General features: G+C 39.4%; 1 pseudogene; it reads right to left on the reverse strand.

Moving 5' to 3' along the window:
- Nucleotides 1-459: 459 nt before the first annotated feature.
- LOC103928170 lies at nucleotides 460-5,003 on the reverse strand (annotated as a pseudogene).
- Between the last annotated feature and the right edge of the window lie 3,250 nt (nucleotides 5,004-8,253).

The following is an 8,253-nucleotide window of genomic DNA, read 5'->3' on the forward strand; positions in this document are numbered from 1 at the left end:
TAAGCTTAGCTAGAGGGAGTGTAAAGAGCCAAATAATACTTGCACAGTTATGAAATAGTTTGTTACAAATGTATCAAGTTAGTTGTGTTGTTTAGGGGCTTGATTGTAATTAGCTAAGTTAGCTAAGGATAGAAAGATTATCAGAAATGTATCTGTATATATACCAAAGTTTACATTGAAATTATTCATTGAATGAAATTGAAGTATTCATTGAATGAAATTGATTAGGAGAATGTCTTGATCTCAAATCTCACGGCGGATGACTGTAGGAAATAAGACTTATATTATAAAAAATACATAAGCAATTTAGCAAATTGTTCACTGCAGAATTTGTTCAACTGACAGATTATTTAACAAGTTGATAACATCATATTTTCCCTGCAATGATATCTGTTCAAGCCTATGGCACTTTCATACTATTTGAAAATACAGAAGCAATTTGACATATTCTCAAAGACATCAAGAATTCACACTCCTTTTACACTGGAGAAGAATACCATGTTCTGGTGCAGTGGCCAAGTTATACACAGGGGAGTGCTGATATGCGGGTGAGAGGGAGAAGCAAAACTTAGATGGACTCAATGCAAGAATCACCTTCAGTTCTGTCATAGCTAAGTGTTGGCCAGCACATATATTAGCACCCATTCCAAATGGCATGTGGGCTTGCGGAGGCTGGCAAGCTTTGAGAATTCCATTGGAAAATCTTTCTGGGTTGAACTTGTGCGCATCCGGTCCCCGTATGTCAGGGTTCTGGTGTAGATAGGCTATTGGTATTTAAGGACACAACCCTTCGGAATCACAGTGTTTTTTAATGTGATAGTCTCAAAGGCATCTCTAGCTGCAAAGGGTCCTAACAAATAGAGACACAATACCTCATGAATCACCATTTTTAGCTGCAACAAATGCAAATGCAAAGGTGGTAAGTTGGTAATCAACATTTAATCTTAGGCAGGTATGTTTCTTCTATCTATCTTAGGCTTCTCTACCTAAAATCCTTGAACATTATGGGTTTTGTCTGACGACATCAATGTTTATCTGGCAGTATGCGAGCTATGAAAATCGTCTTAATTACCATCCGAACTTGCAGTGAAATGTTTATAATTAACATTGACATGAAGCATAATGGCATATCACTTTCATGCTTCGGAGCATATCTGCATCTAGAGGCTTGTCCCGGCAGATTTCGAGCACCTCAGCACGAGCACGAGCTTGCCAATCTGGATGTGCTGCTAGTAACGTCAAGGCCCATGATGTTGCAAGGGCAGTAGTATCATGGCCAGCAAAGAACAGAGTCTTGCAGTTATCAACAATGAAATTCTTGTGTAATAGGGCACTGTTGTCGGCAGAATTTTTGGCTCTCTCAAGAATCATTTGCACTAAATCTTTCTCATATGCAGCTTCAACATGTTGTTTGACCAACTTTAATATCATTGAATTAATTTCTTTCTCGAATCTCCATATCTCTCTCTATTATCTTTCGTTGGCAAGAGTCTATCACCATGGTCCAAGGAACAAAAAAGTTAAAGTCTGGAATCATTTAATAAAGACAAATGTGGAGAACAAAAAATGCAATAGAAATTAAGTATTTTCATCATATGAAATGGATGTTGTTATCCAAGGGCCATACAAGTAAGAGCAGTTATAATAAATCATGCTAATTACTGTTGTTCATGAGATTTAAACTTAGGACGTCTTCTAACAAAATGGTGATTGACACCCCTCCACTGAACTAGAAAGTCATTGTAAAAATTTATATTTTTCAAAGATAGTATTTTTTTTTCAAGTGAAGAGGTATTAGTATTACTTATACTATGTACTAGAACTTTTTTTTTTTTTTTTTTTTTATAACAAAAATATTTGAGGAATGGGGAGTAAGCCACACAATAGACCTTAGGCCAATCTTTATGATAGTTGAACATGAGATCTTCCATTTAGAAGTGCAGAATAATTAATACTACTACATTTTATTACTAGTGATGCCACTATTTCAATCAAGGAAGAGAATGTTATGTAATATGAATTAGTTTATATGTGATTATCATACCTTAAGCCTAAGCTTGTCCCCGTTATGAGTTCCTTGCACAAAGGGTCTCTTAGAGCAGTTCCAGCGTGGTGGAGGCCCCCTAGGGCTATCCACTATGTTATCCATCCAGTGAACAGTAACTGCCCTTAATGAACAGTAACCGCATTTTGCATCTCTACCTCTACACTGAATAGGCCTGGCAATTACCAATAAAATATTACTATTTTTTATTTATAAAATAATATAAAATAATTTTATTTGTAATTTCGGATAAGATTTGTAATTTTGCAAAGTCCACTACGCGATTATTTAATTTTCCATTTAATTTTTAATTAATTAAATTACTTAATTTCCATTAACACCCATCCTCTGTTTTCCCTTCAAAATTTTCCCGTTGTTTACTTCGCATTCCTGAGAAAATCAAATCCAATCATGTCGGCCTTCGCGGCCACCGCCACTGACATGCTAAAGACTCCAACTTGCATCAAAATTACGACCATCGCCCTCATCTCCCTCTCCCTCTTCCTATTCGCCAACCACTACTCTGCTACCTATCCTTCCCTCCCCTTCTTCTCCTCCACCGCCACATCCTCAGCTGCGCAGTTTTCGTCTCTTGCATCACAGACGCTGGAATCGCATGTTCCGAATCCTCCGTCAGCTCCTTATCCTCCTTTGCCGTGACCACCGCTGGAGGTGGAGAGGATGGGGATAGTGGACGAGATCGGCACGATGTTGGAGGAGTTCGAGGCCTGACAGAAAAAAATAAAAAAAGTAGCTGACGTCTAGGCGACGTCAGCTGTGCGTCAGGTTGCCTTCAGGCTCTGGGGCTAGCAACTCATGCCAGGCCTCTCCCTCAGGCTGGCACACGCTGGAGCATCAAGGCCGGGCTATCTGGCACTGTTCCATCACCTGTCCACTAGGCTAAACATCACGGTGGAACTGCTCTTAGAGCCTAAATTTTAGGAATATTTCTTCTCCTTGACGATAATTCCTCTTAAAACAAGCTCTTGAGATTATATCTGAAGATAAGTTACTCAAATGTTCATTAACTCTAATTTCTGCAATTCCTCCATGGCTTTCGATTTCACCTTCCCAAGTTCTTAGCATTGAGATTGTAGACGCCACCATTATGTTCACCATGGCCTTGGAAAAAAGAATTGCACTGATGATTTATAACAGAATTAAAGGCATACATGAATTAACATTATAATGCTCGATTTCTTCTAGTTATATTTATAATGTTATTATTCTCCTATTAGACAAGTTCACATATTAAGATTTCAAATTCTCAAATTAAAGGTATTCCTCTTCATTTATAAGTAAGAGGTTTTAGGTTCGATTCTCACTAAAGACGAATTTGAACCATATTATTATTAACTCATTGTTAGACTTTAGCTCACCCCCCTTCCCCTTAGTGTGGATAATATCGTTTGTTCAAAATCTTTTCACCAAAGACGAATTCCAACGATCATATATAACTTATGTGAATATATCTATTTAATATAATAATCATCTAATCACAGATGTATGACATTGCAACTACAACATAATTTCGTGTATAACATTACAGTGTTTTGAAGATGAAGTATGATGCTGCAGTAAAACTTGAGAGTGCAAACTATCATTTACCTTTTACATAAATATAAATATTGTATCCAAATCCCTGAAATCATTTCGAGCTTATACAAATGTGAAAAAAAAAAAATTACTGTTAGATGATATACCTTAACCTTATCCAAATACAATTCAGGAGCAATCACTTTTCTTTGGCGGGCCCCGCTTGAACCATTTGATGATGTAAGGCCTTCACCCAACAGTGGCACAAGAACCCTGGAAATCCCAGTCGTGTTCCCTAAGAACAAAGATTTGCTTCAGCAACTCCACATCTGTTACATATGGTTTTTGTACGTGTGCAGCTGCAAACATGAATGTTGGCCCTGCCAGCAATACATAACAGGTCGTAACTATCTTCCAAATTAGAAGGTATTAAGTAAGAGATATTGTATTGAAACCCTACAACAAGAAGAATTTTTTTTTTCTAAATTTCCTATTTTATCCTTGAGAGAAAATAAGTCTTAAAAAAAAAAACCTAGTACACCTTCCTCGATTGCTTTTCCCCATTGAAGTAGAAAGAAATAGAAGAAAAAGGTTTATATATGTTAGAAATAGTGTGTTGATGTTGAGACTGAATCTCATAATTGGGAAATGAGAGATTTTGTATATGCTTGTCAGTAGTTGAGTTATTCTCTTATTACTAATTCGTTTTATAGTAGAACCTTAACTTTCTTCAGTTGATATATTTATTTCACGAAGAGAACTAATATTTCAACATTTTCAAGAAAAAAAGATAGACAAATCATTTAGATCATTGGATGTAGAATTATATGGAAGAGAGTACCTACGTAGTACGTACCATATTCTTTTGTCCAGGGCTCTATGTAGGGGGAAGACTTTTGAAGGCCATTCATGAGAAATAGACGCTGCTACATCAACGCCATCACGATTAACAGTCTCAGTTGCTGTCGGACTGGCTCTTGCTTTTGATCTTGATTTTTATTGCAGGGAGGTTTCCCAGAAGAAATGAAGGAGGAGGCCCTCTAAATCCTTGCTTTTGGAGCCTTGATCTCAGCCGTTTAGGCCTGAAAACCACAAGTTCACATAGATAGAAAAACAAGACCAGAAACCCACCTACAAGTACTGATAGTATGATCTTCGGTGCTGCCACTCCTCCAACCTCTCCTTCCATTTTGTTCCTACCAGTGATCCTCTCTTGGTCCTCTCTATGTCTAACTATTAGATTTGTTACCCATAAATTACTTGAGAGTTGGGAGTCTATATAATCGAAGTCCACTCTGGTGTCGTACAGGTATATGACTCAAATATAAGTGAATTTAAAATTAGCATACATAACTGCAAAAGGGTAACGCTTCTCTCCAAAAGTGAGAGCTTTTCTCTCTAGATTGAGAGCCCTTCTCGCCATTTGTGTGAGCCTTTCCCTTCTCCATTCCTTCGGTGGTACCGGCCCTAGCTTCGGCTGGGGTCGGTTGCCATATCCTCTGAGGCAGGGTTACTCGGTGGTGGTTGATGTTTTTAGTTGGCTGGCTTGGATCTCTGTCGGTGGAGGGACTTCAGTAGAAGCTTATAGGCTGTTGTGTGTTTTTTGGGCTTTACTATTGTTGGGCCTTCTTTCGTATTTTTTCTGTTGGTTTTGGCCATTTTCTGGTTGTATATACTTTTAAGTTGGACCTTTAATTTGCTGTTTTAATAAAAGTTGAAGGAGTTTTGACTGTAGCTTGCTACAGTCAATTACCCAAAAAAAAAAAAATGTAAAAGGGTAATTAAAAAAAATGGAAGGAGAGGATGCAGCAGATTGGATGCTTGGAATTTAATCATAGAATAAGGTTGCAGCTGACTGGATGATTAGAATTTAATCATAGAATAAGGTTGCAGCAGACTGCAGATGGGGGAAAAAAAAAGAACTTTAACGAAAAGCTCTCGATATTATTCACTATAATGAAAAATCACATTTTTACACTAAAAATTTACCCTTTATTTTTTCCTTATCAATAAAACTCAAAGTTTTCAAGCCATTTCCATTAGTTTTCCTAAAAAAATAATCATGTAAATCACCACCAGCAACCACTGTTGTGTAATTGAATTTCGTCATATTTTTTTTTTTTCGGTGGAGTTAATGAAACTTTTGTAATTTTAAATTTAAATTGATCTTTTCAATCTAATTTTGAGCTGGGTAGAGCCTGAGTACATGAGTTATGTGGAGTAAAAAATAATTCGAGACAACACATGGATTTTTTCTCAAGAAAAATAAGATTGCCCTTTTTAAATGGGCATGACCGTCAACCGCTCCCATGTGCAGCTCATCATCTTTGAGCTCATCTTTGAAGGTCCAAGCAGCTGACAACGACTGCTCAAAGCTCCCCTGCTCTTGGCATGGAAAAGTCAAAAGTATTAAAAATAGGGTTAATTACTAAATCCTATCTTTAATACATTCTCATTTGAAGATCAACTCAATCAATTAGGGATACTTGCACCATTATCTCAAGATATTTTCTCCTAATTTATATATTGGGAATATTCTTTCCTCATTTATCCAACGAATGACACACCTTGGCCAATAGGATGCCGCCATGTGTAAGGCAAAACCCTAACCCTATGGACGGCCACCTCCTCCTACAAATACATCAATCTCCACCAAATTTTGGTAAACTTTTACTACCCCCAAAAGCCCTAAACACTTACTCTTTTTAGAGAAATTAAGTTATGCATCGGAAATCCATTGGTCAAGCCTCCTCTCTTCCCGCTTCCCTAACTCATTGTGGGTGCGTGGGGCTTTTGGTCCTTGATCAAAGGTGTTGATTGTTTTGCTGGTACATTTTCGTCAAAGCAAAAGGACGGCGGAAATTTACACCGACAAATTGGTGCTTTCATTTACTCTTTTTAGAGAAATTAACTTATGCATCAGAAATCCATTGGTCAAGCCTGCTCTCTTCCCGCTTCCCTAACTCATTGTGGGTGTGTGGGGCTTTTGGTCCTTGATCAAAGGTGTTAATTGTTTTGCTAGTACATTTTCGTCAAAGCAAAGGACGGCGGAAATTTACACCGACAAATTGGTGCTTTCATTTAGTGTTTTATTCAAACGCTCGAAGAAGACTCTCGCATTTAATGTTTCGAATTTTTCGTTTAAACGTAATTTTTTCCATATAATCCTATTCCTAGAATTTTTACATAAATTTTTGAATAGCTCTGGGGAAGAAATACGATGACGGGAATTTTGAAACCACGAAGAACGGTGTTCCCTACAAACTTGGGTTTTCACCCATACAGCGAATAACGGAGCACTGGTGGCTGCCACCACCCATTACCACTGGCATGGCTTACTTTCTGCAGCCAATCAAAACCCAGCCCGAGCTGGTGTCACACGCAGACAGATGAAGCCCAAATGAGGAGGCCCATTATGTGGAAGCATGGTAGCCACTAGTGCAACAGCGAAGCTTAGGACCATAAGGCCCATGGAGAAATATTGCAGAAATTTCCCTAATGCGGCTCAAGCCGCGAGCCTTAGAAATGCTAGGAGTCGGTCGAAGTCCAAAAGCAAGCATCCAGCCTTAGAAATGCTAGGAGTCGGTCGAAGTCCAAAAGCAAGCATCCAAAGCAGGTTAAGGCACTGGCCCATGCAAAAAACCATTTTACAGAAGTTTAGCGCGTGCCAATTCAGTAGGCCCCCACTCGCAAGTCCATATGCTCGAACTTGCAGCCGCGTGGGTTAGCCCAACCCAAGAACTTGGATCAATACCTTCGTGCGCCCAGACCGGTTGTGGCAACCATTTTAAACCATTTTTCGGCATTCTAGAATCGTTTTTCTATGTTTCAAACCTGTTTTCGGTGTTTTTGACCTGTTTTATCCTGATTTGGCTCGTTGAAGCTCGAATTTCACGCTTGATGTTCACTACACTTCCACCAATCATGGAGATGCACTTCAAACAAGCTACTCCACTCCAAATAGCAATTCACACATATCCCAGCAGACTACGAACTTGACAAGCGCCCTTGCGCACCAGTCTACTTTGACGAGCCAACTCCTCGAGCACATCAACAAGCAGCACACCCTGATGAGGTGCCCTTAAGAAGGACAAAAGCTGATGATGATATTCTTTCCAAAGGCATCGCAACAAGTAGCGGCCTAACAAGCCATGAACTAGGCGTTCAAGTTGCGTGCATTCCGTTATCGGCCTTCAGGGAAACATTTTGTCCTGCCTTAGTGCGATGAGAAAGTGGCCACCTCTCGGAAAGGCTAACGGCGAATGCACGTCCATGCTTTGACGAACACTCAAAACCCAAGTAAGGCGCACCGTTTATTCTGGACATGCCTCGTAGAGAGTTCCTTCCACCTTATACTGGAGCAGGCAACATAGGGAACATGAAGAAAATTGAGGATACTATAACTCAAGTTCAACTGGCACTCAACGACTAGCGTAGTCACGAGCAGCCCGCTTGCTAGCCAGAGACAAACAATGTGTAACGCAGTCGTGACACAGACAAGCAAATCCCCAGGAGAAGGAGCACAGACATGCAAACCATCACCAAAGGCAACTGAGGCATCATCGCCCCAACGGAGGCACATCCAGATGGAAGTGGAAACGCTCAAACTCAAGTTTTATTGGCAATCTACACCAAGCTTAACCACGAGCAGCCAGCTTGCCAGCTAAAAACAA

Source organism: the organism of the source record quoted next, unplaced genomic scaffold (assembly GCF_019419815.1).
Source record: "Pyrus x bretschneideri cultivar Hongxiangsu unplaced genomic scaffold, Pyrus_bretschneideri_v1 Contig35, whole genome shotgun sequence".
NCBI classification, from domain to species: domain Eukaryota; kingdom Viridiplantae; phylum Streptophyta; class Magnoliopsida; order Rosales; family Rosaceae; genus Pyrus; species Pyrus x bretschneideri.